Source organism: Syngnathus acus, chromosome 10 (assembly GCF_901709675.1).
Source record: "Syngnathus acus chromosome 10, fSynAcu1.2, whole genome shotgun sequence".
Classification (NCBI taxonomy): domain Eukaryota; kingdom Metazoa; phylum Chordata; class Actinopteri; order Syngnathiformes; family Syngnathidae; genus Syngnathus; species Syngnathus acus.
Genome location: NC_051095.1, coordinates 28,245,175 through 28,263,226, shown reverse-complemented (window position 1 = coordinate 28,263,226; position 18,052 = coordinate 28,245,175). Strand labels below are relative to the sequence as shown.

Here is an 18,052-nt window from a genome sequence, read left to right as displayed (position 1 = left end):
GAAAATGAGAGGAAAAGAGAGAAATCTGTTTGCGAGCAGAAACTGATCCACACTGGTCCATGTTAAGTGTCGAGCCCTCAGGAGAAATTAAAAAAAAAAAAAAACGACAGAACATGCTTTCCGGATTTGGAAGAAGCAAAATTGTGAATTTAAGACATTGCAATGCTACATTTAATAGGAATAATTGATTGATGGTGTTATAAAATTATACAAACTTTTATATGCGAGCTAAATCTGAGAGATTGAGATCTTCAAATTTAAAAACAAAGAAAAAATTCTGATTAATTTGCCAGTAGTTTTTTTTAGTTGAGTTTTTTTTTGGATTGGTGGATTGTTCTATCAGGAACCCTGAGTTGAAAATGGGATATGAATGTTGTGTGGTGAGCGTGGATAAATTGGGACCAATGTGATGGAAAGACTCCTTTTTGGAGACTGTGTGGAGATGCAAATGAGCATTGATGAATGATTGCCTGAATGAAAGGAAAATACAGGTTGAATGGTTGAAGTTGTTGGCGACTACTATGGAAAATTAGTAGAGCGACTTTGATGGAATGATTTTTAGTACCGTAATTTTCGGACTATAAATCGCTCCGGAGTATGAGTCGCACCAGCCATAAAATGCCCAAAAATGTGAAAAAAAAACATATATAAGTCGCTCCGGAGTATAAGTCGCATTTTGGGGGGCAATTTATTCGACAAAATCCAACACCAAGAACAGACATGAACGAGCAACAACAGGCTAAACGATACGGTATGCTAACGTGACAAACACAAACGAGGAGCTGAGAACGGGCCTGACGTAACATTCAGTTATTTAAAAAAAACTATTACATAAATAACACGTTTATAAAACCATCTGTGTCACTCCAATTCATTAAATCCATCGATCGTCCTTTGTCAACAATGCCGTGTGCCGCGCCGCAGTTCAAATTATTCCACAGGCCCATACAACGATATATAAACTATATTTTAAATAACTATCACATAAACAACAATATTATCAAACCATTTGTGTCACTCCAAATCATTAAATCCATCGATCAAATTTCTCGTATTTTATCGATCGTCCTTTGTCAACAATGCCGTGTGCCGCGCCGCAGTTCAAATTATTCCACAGGCCCATACAACGATATATAAACTATATTTTAAATAACTACCACATAAACAACAATATTATCAAACCATTTGTGTCACTCCAAATCATTAAATCCATCGATCAAATTTCTCGTCCTTTATGTCATCCTGGTGACAGAGGACATGTCCAGAGGATATGGCGCTTTAAAGTATTAATTACTTTATTTGATTTTTTCTCTCTATTTTTCATGTTTTGAATATGTTCAAGATAAAGATATCAAAGCATGTGAAGTGATCAACTATACTAAAAATAACATGTGAAGTGGTCAACTATACTTGTAAGTAAGTGATGTGTTAATGATCAAGTAAAAATTTGTAAAAAAAAACATATATGTCGCTCCTGAGTATAAGCCGCCCCCCCACCCAAACTATGAAAAAAACCGCGACTTATAGTCCGAAAATTACGGTAAGTTAAATGCTAAAAAGAAAAACGTAGCTTTTGGATTGATAATTAACTAGAGAAAAAACTGGAGAACCAGTAACACATGCAGAAGATGTGTGAACTGAGAAATTGAGAAGCGTTTTGGAAAGAAAGTCAAATTGAATGATGATGGAATCATATGTAGTAAAGAACACATTCTCCCAAAAAGTTTGTCAAGGTGTGAGGCATGGGCGTTCCCAAGCCTCAGAAGGAGGGAGTGAGTAGGACAGATAGTGGAAGATAGTAATAATACAACACTTTATGACATATGGATTTTCTAATACATTTGGTGTCATACTGTGGTAAATTTTTATTCTGGTATCATGCAATGTATATCTCACTAGTAAGCCTAAGTGTGACCGGGTCATGTTTCGGGTCAGGTTCGTGCGGGATTGTTTGGGCCTTGGTCCATGAACGTAGACTCATTGGCACGAGACACATCTGGTTTCCATTAACAACTGACAAGATATGCACCCGAGTGAGGAAAGGGGGGCTAACTCATAAATAATGAGGAGATATTGGGAGTAATCTGTTGGTCCTTTCTTTAAGACCCTTTAAATGGTTTCCTGGTGTAGATAGGTTAGCAACACGAGAGATTTAGAGGTTCAAAAGAAAGACAGTTAAAAGAAAACAACATTATTGATTTGGACAATTGCAGGCTAACAGGAGCATGAGAAAGAAGAGCTAAGAAGCGGGATCCAAATTGATCAGGGAGATTGGAAATTCACAGCACCATATTCTAAGTCACATTTTTGAGCAATCATGACACAGGTAATAACGTTTGAGAGGTCAAGACATAGATCAGGGCTAGATGTGGAACGCAGACCTCAATGAGTTAATTTTGAATAATGATACTGAAGACGTGTTGTTCCATTAAATTGGAACTATAGACGAAACGTAGCTCGAAAATAGGATGAGTTGCAGGACTTACAATATAATAACGAGATCGTTGTTACTAGGAGAATTTGAAGTTTGGTAAACAAACGTTACTAGCGAATTGACTGCAGCAGCTACATTTGGTTACAAGTTTGATGTCAAAGTCTGTCACTCTCAGTGCCAGGATCCCTGAAACTCGATCCCGAGACTCCGCCTGCAGCCGTGGACGACTACAAAACGGTGCCTGGCTTTGAGGCACCTTTGACCTTTGGCAAGGACAAGGAAAGACTGTTGTTGTGCACTCCGGAGGAAAGACGACATCCTCGGGAACGAGAAAAGAAAGTGAGAAGCGGAGGAACTCACAATGATGAAAATTGACTCATTTGAACAATGGACTCATTCGAGAGTGATGGATGGGTTGGCTCTGAAGCAACAACAAAAGAACACCAACTTGAGAGGGTGAGGTGCGGCAAAAGATATGGACTTGAAGTGTCCGACGACCAAATCGCACTCCTTGCTGTGGCGTTACCAAACTTGGTGGAGCTTGGGTCAATGTGGAAGGGAGCTTCATTGTGCACTGGGTTGTACAGAACTGAGGAGATTTGTTAAAAAATTAAATAATGCGTAGAGCTACAGAGAAAAGCATCATAATCAGAGACTGAACAGATTTGGATAGAACAAATAGGCTAAAACGGTAGGAAACAAGAGCGACATCTGATATTTTGGCTCGTCGGGCTTAAGAAGTAGAGGTCGAGTTATATACATTTTGGAATAGGACATTTGGACTAAAGTGAATTCAGTCAAGAGGAAGCTAGGTTGCTCAATGTACCTACTCAATAAAATAGTAAGTTCGTTGCACCACAGTGGAGGTTGGGTGGTCAGAAAGTTGGATACATTCAATTTTTGACTTTCACACAATCATGCATAGGAGTCGCACAAGGCGACAGTTAACAAGACAATGACTGCAATAGGGGTCACTTACGACTGCACCGACATGGGAAAGTAGAAGCAAGGGAGTTGAGTAAGGGATTATATGCTAAACAGTCCGCTATACAGTTACCAATAGGAGGTTCTATCAAAAGAAGCTACGTGAGAGATGTATAGAATCCCTTTGTCTGTGTGTTCTGTGTTCGTGCGTAATCTCTGTAAAGTTGTGTTAGGCTGTTGTCGTTCGTCTGAGCTTTGTGTGCGCGCTCGGTGTGTGTGCATTTATGCGCACACCCTGTGTGGGTGCGGGCGTGTGAGGAGGAAGACCAGCTGACCATCAAAGAGAATTCACCACAATACCATTAAGTTAAAATGTTCTCAAGCTTTTCAAACTTTTGCTTGAAGCAATCGGAAGATGATTGAAAAGTGCGGAGAATCTCCTTTAAAACAGGAGGCAATAAATGGGAAAGCCCCTGTGCTCAAGCTCTTCCCGCAAACACTCCTAGCTGCCCAGTTCAAAAGGGCAATAAAATTGACTGCAAGAGTTGCAAAAAGCAGACGAAGAACATTCCTTGGCAGATAGCATGAACAGAGCACTCAAACTGACAGATGTGTCAAATGCAAATTTACTGCCGCCTGATCTGCCATCCTCACAGGTCGACAACCCCATCAAGCCAGGAGACTGAGACGACGTAAAGGTCGTAAAAAAGAACAAACTGGGCCAGCCATGGTGGGAGGGACCATTCCAAGTCTTGCTGACTTCCCCCACCGCAGTGAAAATCGCTGAACGGCCCAGCTGGATTCACCTCAGCCACTGCAAGCTACAGGGAGTGCTGGACCCCTCATTTCGGGGTGGTGGCGAAGTCTGCGAACAACGATCCCCACTCCGCTAGGCGGGGGTATGTCTCGGTGTCCCTGTCTTCCTAGTAGCAACGGGGCTCCAGATGCCAGGTGGATCCTCTGCTGCGTTGTGGTTGGAGCATGCTATGGTCTATGGACACATCTGAACAGACCAAGTGACAATGTTGACCGTGGAAAACGATGGTCACACGATGAGAACTTTGAGGACTGGTCATGAGACCCCAGAAACCCATATGAAACCAACACTTGGTACCGGTATGTAAAGGTCACTGTGAGAGCACACACACACGAGGGATGTTATGTGTGTGTTCGAAAACTCCCCTTACTCCACACAAGTTCACTTGGAGGCCAGAGCAATGAATGTCACTGAAGCGAAATGTATGGCATCCATGGGAGGAGTTGGATATCAACACCGTGCTGTCACGGTCAGTGACGCTACCCCTACCGCCCTGGACTCGCAGAAATGAATCTGTGATCGAACTCTTTTGGATTAATCACAATGTGACTGTTGGAGGACGACAGATGCCACAAATGGCCGAAACCAAAAGGCTACCTGGAATGGACTACACGTGTTTCATCCAAGAAAACAAGACCCACGAATGCATTAACGACAACTGCTCTCCAGGAGGAAACTGGATGGGAGCTTTGGACATCACCGCTGAGAGCCAGGATGGGAGAGCCATTTCAAGGCGTAAGGGCTCTCCTACCAACATGGTTCAACCATCTTCAGCAATCTCGCAGAGAAGGCTTCACAGCTGTGTCTCGATATTTCTGGCATACATTAAATAGTTAAACTGATAAGGAGGCCTCCTGGTAATCACTATTAGCATAGCGAGCATTAAAGAGAAAGAACCGGCACAAACTATACGAGCTAGCGACACTGCTTAGTCCAAAGTCTGGCCCACGGGCCAAATCCGGCCCCCGGTCAGATTTCATACGGCCCGCAACTTCGTTCTTATAATGTATTATTTATGGCCCGCCTGCACTGTCAAACTGAATGAAAAAAATCATAAAACTTGAAACTGTAATTTCTTCTATTACCAAAAGGTGGCAGCACCTCCCCTCTTCGCTCATTTTTGCCATGGCGATTGCAAAGAAAATGAGGAAAGTTGACATTGAGGGCCATCGCTTTCAAGAGAAATGGGAATTACAATACTTCACGGAAAATCAAGGCAATTGTGTTTGTCTAATTTGTAAAGAGACGGTTGCCTTGTTTAAGGATTTCAACCTCAAGAGACACTTTCAGACTAAACATGGTAACACATACGACAAGCTAACAGGGAGTGACCGCGCTGATAAAGTAAAGCAGCTCCAAGCTGAACTGGCATCACAACAGCGATTCTACACGTGGGGCTGTAAATCAAAAGTAAATATTACTAAAGCAAGCTACGAAGTGGCCATGTTAATACTGTCGATGTTATCTATGTTATGAACCTGCAGACGTGACACAAACTATTACTTTCTGAAAGATATTGTAAATAGGAAGAGCAAAATTCACTTGTTTTATCTATCCATCTATCCATTATCTATACCGCTTGTCTCCATGGGGGTCGCGGGCGTGCTGGAGCCTATCCTAGCAGTCATCAGGCAGTAGGCGGGGGACACCCTGAACTGGTTGCCAGCCAATCGCAGGGACGAACAACCATTCGCACTCGCACTCACACCTAGGGAAAATTTGGAGTGCTCAATCGGCCTACCAAGCATATTTTTGGGATGTGGGAGGAAACTGGAGTGCCCGGAGAAAACCCACGCGGGCACCTGGAGAACATGCAAACTCCACACAGGGAGGGCCGGAGGTGGAATCGAATCCGCACCCTCCTAACTGTGAGGCCGTCGTGCTAACCAGTGTGGCACCAAGCCGCCTCACTTGTTTTAAGTTTTAATAATAACAGACAACTTTGCATTACCGTATTTTTCGGACTAAAGGTCGCTCCGGATACAAGTCGCATCAGCCATAAAATGCACGATATGGAGGAAAAAAACAAATTTGGCGCACCGGAGTATAAGTCGCATTTTGGGGGAAATTTATTCGACAAAATCCAACACCAAAAACATACATGAACCAGCAACAACAGGCTAACGATACGGTATGCTAACGTGACAAACACAAACGGGAAGCTGAGAACAGGCCTGACGTAACATTAACACTTATTCAAATAACTATAACATAAATAACACCTTTATCAAACCATCTGTGTCACTCCAAATCATTAAAGCCATGGATCGAGTTTGTCCTTTATGTAAACAAGTCTGACGTCAGCGGCACGTTGCAGTTCAAATTTTTCTACAGGCCCATACAACAATATATAAACTATGTATGAAATAACAATAATATAAACAATTTTATCAAACCATCCGTGTCACTCTAAATCTTTAAATCCAACGGAATATTCGTCTTGTGTCATTTAAAAAAACACACACACACACACACACACACACACACACACACACACACACACACACACACACACACACACACACACACACACACACACACACACACACACACACACACACACACACACACACACACACACACACACACACACACACACACACACACACACACACACACACACACACACACACACACACACACACACACACACACACACACACACGGCTGTTGACGCCGGAAACACTACGTGTGCCGCTGACGTCAGACTAGATATATCAATTTTAACAAACCATCCGTGACACTCTAAATCAGGGGTGGCCAACCAGTCAGAGACTAAGAGCCACATTTTTTTACTGTGTACCGCAAAGAGCCACATCCCCCCTCCCCAGTTTGACGAAAATACCATATTGAACTCAAGCGAAGCGAACACGCAGTGTTTGACGAAAATACCATATTGAACTCAAGCGAAGCGAACACGCACAAAAACAAACAAACAAATAAACCCACAAATGTTGATATGAACGTAAAGGAGCCGCATGAAACCCGGCAAGGAGCCGCATGTGGCTCGCGAGCCGAACGTAAAGGAGCCGCATGAAACCCGGCAAAGAGCCGCATGCGGCTCGCGACCCGCGGGTTGGCCACCCCTGCTCTAAATCATTAAATCCATCGGAATATTTATCCTCGGTGTAAAAAAAAAAAGAAAAATACACAGCTGTTGACGCCGGACTACGTGGGCTGCTGACGTCAGACTAGATACGTATATCAAATAAATGTAATATAAACAAGAATTTTAACGAACCATCCGTGTCACTCCAAATCATTAAATCCACCGGAATATTCATTCTCTGTGTCAAAAAAAACAAAAACAGCTGTCGATTCCGAACCCACGTGTGCCGCTGACGTCAGCTTAGTCATCAGCTGCGGCCCCAATTATCCCATAGATCTAGTATATAACTACATTGAAGCTTTACCAAAGTACCAGGCAAGACGTGGGTTTGGTAACCGGCTCTTTATTTCACAAATCAAGAGCTCAACATATGAGCCAACACACGCAAGCGCCCTGGATCGCTCTTTCCGCCCCCCCCACCCGCCTTCATGGCCTCCCTAGAAAATCGGAAACTACTGAAGTCTAACATACACGTTGCTACTCTAAATAAACTATGTGTCAAATAACTATGACATAAATAACAAGTTTATCAAATCATCTGTGTCACTCCAAATCATTAAATCTCCCGACTTCGGAAGTCAGTGAATGGAACTCATTGTCAGTGAGGTTCCAATTATTCCACAGCCATAGTGCGCCCTCATGCGGTTTAAAGTGAAAATAACATGTGAAGTGATCAACTATACGAGTAAGTAAGTAATGTGTTAATGATCAAGTAAAAATGTGTGATTAATTCACATATACGTAAGTCGCTCCTGAGTATAAGTCGCTCCCCCACCCAAGCTATGAAAAAAAAAACGCGACTTATAACTCCCGTTTAAAATGTTTTAAACTCATGTAAATTTAAGGTATTTCATACCACTTTTCAATCTTATCTGACTCTTCAGATATGGATGAAAGGCAGAATTTGTGTTTTTAGAGTTGTTCACATCTGCCTGAGTGGCTTATATTTGATTATTTAGTCATTTGAAAAATAAAGACAATTGTGACAATGAAATTTGTTTCATAACAGTGTGTATTTGCAGGAAATGTTTGTAGTTAAAAAATGTCCGAAAAAAATATTGCCCCCGGGCCCCTTCAGTTTATCAAATTTGGCCCTCCTTGCAAAAAGTTTTTGGAATGAGCTTAATGCAAGCGGTCATCACATGAGTTTTTGGAATACGTCAAAAGTGGAATGGAGTGAATTGGATAAATTATGTGGAAGGAATAGAAGGACAGAAAAGTGAAAATAAAATAGTACAATAAGAAGTATAATAAAGTGAATGGTGTGGCGTCACCTTCACACTAATAAAGTGGATGGTGTAGAACACAGGTGTCAAACTCAAGGCCCGGGGACCCAGATACGGCCCACCACATCATTTTATGTGGCCCGCAAAGACAAATTGTGCTTCAAATTCGTGTCATTACTGGAATTGCAAATTGTCTTCACTTTTAATATACAGTGCCTTGCGAAAGTATTCGGCCCCCTTGAACCTTTCAACATTTCGCGACATTTCAGGCTTCAAACATAAAGATATAAAAGTTTAATTTTTTGTCAAGAATCAACAACAAGTGGGACACAATCGTGAAGTGGAACGAAATTTATTGGATAATTTAAACTTTTTTAACAAATAAAAAACTGAAAAGTGGGGCGTGCAATATTATTCGGCCCCCTTGCGCTAATACTTTGTAGCGCCACCTTTTGCTGCAATTACAGCTGCAAGTCGCTTGGGGTATGTCTCTATCAGTTTTGCACATCGAGAGACTGGAATTCTTGCCCATTCTTCCTTGCAAAACAGCTCGAGCTCAGTGAGGTTGGATGGAGAGCGTTTGTGATCAGCAGTCTTCAGCTCTTTCCACAGATTCTCGATTGGATTCAGGTCTGGACTTTGACTTGGCCATTCTAACACCTGTATACGTCTATTTGTGAACCATTCCATTGTAGATTTGGCTTTATGTTTTGGATCATTGTCCTGTTGGAAGATAAATCTCCGTCCCAATCTCAGGTCTTTTGCAGACTCCAACAGGTTTTCTTCCAGAATGGTCCTGTATTTGGCTCCATCCATCTTCCCATCAATTTTAGCCATCTTCCCTGTCCCTGCTGAAGAAAAGCAGGCCCAAACCATGATGCTGCCACCACCATGTTTGACAGTGGGGATGGTGTGTTCAGGGTGATGAGCTGTGTTGCTTTTACGCCAAACATATCGTTTTGCATTGTGGCCAAAAAGTTCGATTTTGGATTCATCTGACCAGAGCACCTTCTTCCACATGTTTGGTGTGTCTCCCAGGTGGCTTGTGGCAAACTTTAAACGAGACTTTTTATGGATATCTTTGAGAAATGGCTTTCTTCTTGCCACTCTTCCATAAAGGCCAGATTTGTGCAGTGCACGACTGATTGTTGTCCTATGGACAGACTCTCCCACCTCAGCTGTAGTTATCTGCAGTTCATCCAGAGTGATCATGGGCCTCTTGGCTGCATCTCTGATCAGTCTTCTCCTTGTTTGAGATGAAAGTTTGGAGGGACTTGGTAGATTTGCAGTGGTCTGATACTCCTTCCATTTCAATATAATTGCTTGCACAGTGCTCCTTGAGATGTTTAAAGCTTGGTAAATCTTTTTGTATCCAAATCCAGCTTTAAACTTCTCCACAACAGTATCTCGGACCTGCCTGGTGTGTTCCTTTGTCTTCATGGTTCTCTCTGCGCTTTAAACAGAACCCTGAGACTATCAAAGAGCAGGTGCATTTATACGGAGACTTGATTACACACAGGTGCATTCTATTTATCATCATCAGTCATTTAGGACAACATTGTAGGCCTTCGCCTTCACACTAATAATAAGTCGTCAAGTTTATTTATATAGCCCTAAATCACAGGCAAGTATCAAAGGGCTTCACATATACAAAAAATTAACAATTATTCTCGAACATCCCCTGATCTTAAACTCCTAGGAGGGCAAGGAAAAACTCAAAAAAACCCTACTTGGGGAAATATGAGAAACCTTGAGAAGGGACCACAGATGGGAGAATCCCCCTTCCAGGATGACCAGGCTGCAATGGATGCAGAGAGGTCACATAGAACACATAATATAAAACAGGGCTGTGGACTCGGTCGGATTTTTGCACCGAGTCCGAGTCCGGCCTCTTGACCACGAGTCCGAGTCCGAGTCCGGCTGTCCATTTTTTTCTGTTAATTCATGTGACTGCTTAGTCTTTATTCAAGGCTAATTTAGATCAAAATCTAAATAATTACAACAGTTTTGTGATGGCTTTGTCTTTATTAAACATATAAACGAATACAATAAACAGATACTTTCAAGTTTTAATCATTAATTACACCATTATAGCTCAGACATTTATCTAAACACAAATAATTAGTGACGACCCCACAACTATCGAAACACATCAATGATATAAGCTGGGTGACATAATCGTCTTTGACATTGGTACATAATGTAAACATTAGCCTAAGTGCAACCCAACGTGGCCGCATTGATCGTAACTTACGCTCCGTTTCCCCCCCCAAATCTAGAGGCAAAACATTGTTCTCTTGCTGCTCCCGGGTTCTTCCATCTTGTCTGCGCGCGGGGCATTGTGGGTCTTGTACGTGCACGCACGCACGCAGGCAGGCGCGGGCACGCACGCAACAACTAAATTTGTCTTCATAACAAGCAAGCAGGGCTGTGGACAGTATTCCTACGCGCATTCTCAGCAGCATGATGAAAATAAAATTCAATAACGTCACTGAGGCATATTTTAACGAACTCCACTTCATTGTATGGCTTTTTAGCCCGTGCAATGTTCCAAGCCAGTTGAAACAATGCAAGTGTGACAGTCTCTGAGTGCTTCGTAATTTTTTTGAAAAACTGTACCTATTTTTCTGCCTGACTTTTCAAAGTCTCCAAACTTGTGCTTGCGAAATTCAGTCCCTTTTGCAAAGTCCTTATCGATATTGGCATGAAGTGAGCTGAAGTGGCGCTGACCATTTGAAGCTTTTAAATGCGCCAATGACGTCCGACATATCAGGCAGAATGGCTTGCCATAGCGTTCAACAAAAAACAACTTTAACTCTGTTAAAAACGTCCTGTGTTCATCGTCATATATTTGTTTAGCTGTGCATTTTTTCCTTGCCATTTTGGCAAGCGTCTTGTCAGCTTTTCTGGACCTAATGGGCCCCCGTAGTCACAGTCGCCATTCATTAAAAAGCCAGCAAAACCAATCGCTCTGTTTGTCCCTCCTCCTTTGCGGGATTTCCCCTCACGCGCATGCGCGTTTGACCGGTTGGCGAGGTGGCGGCCGACAAACGCCGGCGGCGCTCAATGCTGTCAAGTTCTTTTTCAAACTTGATCGTAAGCAGGGCTGTGGACAGTATTCCTACGCGCATTCTCAGCAGCATGATGAAAATAAAATTGAACGTATTTTTTTTATTGTCGGACTCGGTGGACTCGGTCAAAATCAGCACCGAGTCCGAGTCCGAGTCCGGCAAAAAATGACCGAGTCCGACCGAGTCCGAGTCCCCAGCCCTGATATAAAACAATCCAAAGAAAAAGTGAACGGTGTAGAATAACATAAGTATGAAGGCCTTCGCCTTCACACTAATAATAAAGTGAATGGTGTAGAACAGGGGTCTCAAACTCCAGTCCTCAGGGGCCGCATTCCTACATGTTTTCCAAGTTTCCCTCGTTAAACACACCTGATTCAAATGATCAGTTCATCCTCACGTTCTGCAGGAGCCTGATAATTAAATCAGGTGTGTTTAACGAGGGAAACTTGGAAAACATGTAGGAATGCGGCCCCCGAGGACTGGAGTTTGAGACCCCTGGTTTAGAATAACATGAGTGAGAAGGCCTTCGCCTTCACACTAACTACTGCCTGATGTTTTCTTGAACTGCTTGATGTTTGTTTGTACTGCCAGAGGTTTTGGTACAATTAACAACAAATGCTATGCGGCATTTTGAAGTTGGAGAGAGAAAATTAATGTTTGCACAGAATGTGAGACAATGAGTTTGGGCATGAGGGATGTCAGTGATAGCAAGGACATTAGTAACAAAACATAACAGTCTGTCAGAACTGGTACAAAATGGTAAAAAGAGCTGATGTTGGGAAGAACCAATGGGGAAAGGGTGTGGGTATCATAAATGCAGGGACTGGTGCCAACTGGAGAAAACAAACCAAGGAGCGGGGAGAAGAACGAGGACAATCACGAGGGCCACCAAGGACGATACTAGACATAGGGAAACAGGAAAATAAAACAATCTAGGCGCGACGTATTAAACGCATAATTTTTGCATCACGTGTTCAAAGAATGGGATGGATTGTAGCAATCTTGCAGAGGTGAAAAGACACAGTTCTAGTCATGGTCTTAATGTGTTTTTGAAAGGAGAGAGTATGCTCAAATGTTACACCAATATTCATTACAGAATCACTTTAGGTAATAGTACATTTATCAAGATTTACAGTGGTGTCCCTAAATAGGTGCTGATGACGAGCAGGGTCAATTATCAACGTTTCGGGTTTATCTGGGTTAAGAAGAAATCGAGAGACATCAATTGTTTAATCTCAGCAAGAAATGCCTCAATATTACAGCAATCATGCGGATTTCACATTTCTAACGGCATATAATGGGTGTTGTCCACATAACAATGAAAACTAATGTTATATTAGTCCGTTATGATCTGACACATTTGTAGGTTAAATAAAATGCAAATAAACTAAAGAAACAAAAACGTTTATTTCGTTTCGTTTAATTTCATCTTCGTTTCACTTTTGAATAATGTTATTTTGGTTCATTTCAGTTGCTAACATGAAATGGACCGGTGAGTGTCGCGCTTTCATTGTGGAAACGTTTATCAAGAACGAATCTGTAACTGCAACACAACGAGCGTTCCGTTTGCGCTTCAGACTTGGTAGACATGATCGCTTACCTGCTCGAAACACGATCTTGTTATGGGTTACTAACTTCAGAGCCAGTGGATCAGCATTGAAACGAAAAAGAAAGAAATTGCTGCCATTCCCCATTAAATGATCCGCCGAGGTATGGACAACTTTCATGAACGCCTTCGACAGTGTGTGGACAATAACAGCTTCCATTTGACTGATTTAACTTTTAAAACCAAATGAAACAAAATGGCATTATATGTACTTTTCAAAAATAAAAACACATTTGTGTTGTTCTAAACCCAAAAATGTGTCAGGTCATTTTGCCGGACCCTGTATAATGTCACTAAGCAAAAGCATACACATACAAAACAGTAGCGGTCAATGTACCAATCCTTATGGTACACCACCTTTAACATTAAGATCAGAAGTCCTGTTTCCATGGATGCGATGGGTCTTCTCTGAGAGATAAGAACTAAACCAAGAGTGTTGACCCCAAAAACCAAGGCGGTCTAATGATATGTTGTGATCGACATTAAAGGCATCAAAGTTTCATCTGCGAACAATGGAGTAAGCCTCCTAGGACGGGTTTTCAGTCAAAAACGTGTTACGGAATCGACAGGGTGACCTCACAGTCTCCATAACAAAGGACGATCGATGGATTTAATGAATTGGAGTGAGTTTATAAACGTGTTATTTATGTAATTTAGCCTGTTGTTGCTCGTTCATGTATGTTCTTGGTGTTGGATTTTGTCGAATAAATTTCCCCGAAAATGCGACTTATACTCTGGAGCGACTTATATATGTTTTTTCACGTTATTGTTCATTTTATGGCTAATGCGACCTATATTCCGGAGTGACTTTTAGTCCAAAAAATACGGTATGTTATTCTACACCATTCACTTTATTATTAGTGTGAAGGCGAAGGCCTTCACACTTATGTTATTCTACACCATTCACTTTATTATTATCCATCCATCCATCATCCATCCATCCATCTTCTTCCGCTTATCCGGGGTCGGGTCGCAGGGGCAGCAGCTTTAGGAGGGACTCCCAGACTTACCTCTCCCCAGCCACTTCATCCAGCTCACCCCGGGGGATCCCAAGGCGTTCCCAGGCCAGCCGAGAGACAGTCTCTCCAGCGCATCCTGGGTTGTCCACGGGGCCTCCTACCTGTGGGACATGCCCGGAACACCTCCCCAGGGAGACGTCCAGGAGGCATCCTGATGAGATGCCCGAGCCACCTCATCTGGCTCCTCTCAACATGGAGGAGCAGCGGCTCTACTCTGAGTCTCTCCCGGATGACCGAGCTTCTCACCCTATCTCTAAGGGAGAGCCCTGACACCCTGCGGAAAAAAACTCAATTCGGCCGCTTGTACCCGGGATCTTGTTTTTCCATAGCTCGTGACCATAGGTGATTGGAGAATCCACCTCAGAGTCTCCAGGCCCGATAAGACTCCTTCCTCAGCTTCCAAAGGAGAAAACTCATTTCGGCCGCTGAATCGTTCTTTCGGTCACAACCCATAGCTCGTGACCATAGGTGAGGGTAGGGGCGTAGATCAACCGGTAAATTGAGAGCTTTGCCTTTTGGCTCAGCTCTCTCTTCACCACGACGAACCGGTACAGAGTCCGCATTACTGCCGACGCTGCACCGATCCGCCTGTCGATCTTGCGCTCCATCCTGCCCTCACTCGTGAACAAGACCCCAAGATACTTGAACCTCTCCACTTGGGGCAGGATCTCATCCCCGATCCGGAGAGGGCATTCCACCCTTTTCCGACCGAGGACCATGGACTCTGATTTGGAGGTGCTGACTCTCATCCTGACCGCTTCACACTCGGCTGCGAACCGCTCCAGTGAGAGCTGGAGATCACGGCTTGAAGAAGCCAACAGCACCACGTCGTCTGCAAAAAGCAGAGACGCAATGCTGAGGTCCCCAACCCGGACACCCTCAACGCCTCGGCTGCGCCCAGAAATTCTGTCCATGAAAGTTATGAACAGAATCGGTGACAAAGGGCAGCCTTGGCGGAGTCCAACCCTCACTGGGAACGAATCCGACTTACTGCCGGAAATGCGAACCAAACTCTGGCATCGGTGATACAGGGACCGAACCGCCCTTATCAGTTGACTCGGCACCCCGTACTCCCGAAGCACCCTCCACAGAACTTCCCGAGGGACACGGTCGAACGCCTTCTCCAAGTCCTCAAAACACATGTGAACTGGTTGAGCGAACTCCCATATATAATTCCACGATTTTATTCTCCTCACTTATTTGACGTGCTACTTCTTCCACATAATTCATCCGATTCACTCCACTCCACTTTTGACGTATTCCAAATATTCACGTGATTTCCGGTTTTCGCAAAATTCCAATTTTCGGCAAATCTTTCCCTATTCATTCTTAATGGCACATTCAACATTTCACATTTATGTTGTTTGAGTTTCAGAGTCACATCATTCAGCACATTCAATTCAAATTGAAGGAGATTTTCGACATTACCAGATTGCTAAATTCAAAATTTAAAGTTTAAAATTCACGCAAAATTGTATTTTTCACTTTAATTTCTACATTTTTCAACCGATTCGACACATGCCAAATTTAAACTGTTCATCTACCTATTTTAAAACTTCCCACTTACCAAAAATTTAAAAAAAAATGTATGCCAAATTTGACATTTATTTTTTTTCCTTCTAAGATGACGCCGCGGATGGCCGCCTCGGTGACTTTCTCTCTGCTACTTTGTGTTATTTTGTGTGTTTTTTGCGTCTTCTGCTGCCCATCCCGGATCACCTTTAGCAGAGAAGAACTGTTAAACATCGGACAGTCTTCTTCTGGTACTTTCTCTCCAGTTTTCACTGATCCAGGCTGTTTGACAGAGATTCTAGACAAAGCGGAGGCATTCTACAAGTTCTGCCAGAGACGGCGGCGTGGCAAGCGCGCCAGAGCCCTCGTGAAGTTGAGGCAGAGAGGGTTCCGTGCTCCCCTACCATCAATACATCTGGCGAATGTCCGCTCCTTGGCGAACAAGATGGACAAACTGCTGCTTCTCATCCCAAGGAACTATGGGCAGATCCGTCGTCCTATGCTTCAACGAATCGTGGCTCACCAAACTCGTCCCCGACCATGCCGTGCAGCTGCCTGGATTAGGCTACTACGAGTCGATCGAAACACGGAGCTCACGGGAAAAACAAAGGGAGGTGGTCTATGTTTCTATATTAATGAAGGTTGGTGTACTGATGTCACAGTGTTGAAAGAGTCTTGTAGCCCTCTCCTAGAAACTGCTGGCCGTTTTATTCACAAAGAGAGTTCTTCTCGATCGTAATGGCGGCTGTTACATTCCACCACACGCACGTGCAATCGAAGCCACGCAGCTGCTGGCTGACCAGGTAACAGACATGGAGAGAAAACGACCAAACTCACTGATCATTGTTTTGGGTGATTATAACAGAGCGAACCTCACACACGAACTACCCAAATACAGACCGCACATAACGTGTCCCACCAGAGGGACACAGACACTGGACCACTGCTACTCCGTAATAAAGGACACATACCGCTCTATGCCCCGTGCAGCTTTAGGACTCTCGGACCACTGTCTAGTTCATCTGATCCCAACCTACAGGTAGAAATTAAAAACTTCTAAGCCTGCGGTTTGGACTGTGAGGAAATGGACAGTGGAGTCAAAGCAGGACCTCCAAGCCTGCTTTGGGGTGTTTTGAAGCTGCAACTTCCGACCTGCATGAACTCACCAATACTGTGACATCATACATCAGCTTTTGTGCGGACTTGTGTGTGCAGACTAAGGCATTCTACACGTACAACAACAACAAACCGTGGTTTACACCAAACCTCAGGATGCTGTGCAAAGCCAAGGAGGAGGCCTACAGGAGTAGGGACCGGGACCTGTCCAGGCAGGCCAAGAACACACAGAACCGAGAAATCAGGAAAGCCAAGAGGTGCTATCGGGAGAGCCTGGAGAGACACCTCTCTGCCAATCCTGATCTCTCACAGTGTGGAAAGGCCTGCAGAGCATCATGGGATTCAAGAAACCCCGACCTGTGGAGAACCCAAGGCTTGCAAACCAGCTAAACAGGTTTTACTGCAGGTTTGAACGGTCCACCCACACAACAGGACCGTGTGTCAGATGTTCCGGAGACAAAAGGTCAGGAAGGCACCAGGCCCAGACGGCGTGTCCCAATCCTGCCTGAAAGTCTGTGCTGAACAACTGGCACCCACCTTTGCAGGAATCTTCAAACGTTCCCTTGAGCTGTGTGAGGTGCCCTCATGCTTCAAGAGCGCCACCATCGTACCGGTGGCCAAGAAGCCCGCCATCACAGGTTTGAATGATTATAGACCTGTCGCCCTGACATCTGTGGTCATGAAATCCTTTGAGAGGCTAGTGTTGAGCCATCTGAAGGACATCACGGCCCCCCTGCTCGACCCCTTGCAGTTTGCCTACCGGGCAAACAGGTCGGTGGACGATGCGGTCAACATGTGACTGCACTACATCCTGCGCCACCTAGACACCCGAGGGACGTACGCCAGGATCCTGTTTGTGGACTTCAGCTTGGCGTTCAACACCATCACTCCTGACATCCTCCACCAGAAGATTATCCAGCTCGCGGTGCCTGCCTCCACCTGTCAGTGGATCACCAGCTTCCTGACCAACAGGAGACATCATGTGAGGCTGGAGACCATCACATCTGACACCTGGACCACCGGCACTGGCGGCCCCCAGGGGTGAGCCCTCTCCACACTGCTCTTCTCTCTCTACACCAACGATTGCTCCTCAAGGGACTCTTCTGTGTAGCTCCTGAAGTACGCAGACGACACCACTCTCATCGGACTGATCCGGGACAGTGACGATACGGCGTACAGATAGGAGGTGGGGAGACTAGTCCACTGGTGCACCCAAAA

At 44.1% G+C, this 18,052-nt stretch overlaps 1 protein-coding gene and 1 long non-coding RNA gene across 3 annotated transcripts in view; both read right to left on the bottom strand.

Moving 5' to 3' along the window:
- spdl1 (spindle apparatus coiled-coil protein 1) overlaps positions 1–18,052 on the bottom strand; it is a 177,549-nt gene that overhangs the window by 85,912 nt on the left and 73,585 nt on the right. The gene's annotated exons all lie outside the window — the stretch shown is intronic.
- Positions 11,889–17,752, bottom strand: LOC119129576. The gene is made up of 3 exons (XR_005099272.1): positions 17,491–17,752; positions 13,915–13,919; positions 11,889–11,899 (listed from the first exon to the last, which is right to left on the bottom strand). It is a non-coding gene; the product is annotated as an uncharacterized LOC119129576 (long non-coding RNA).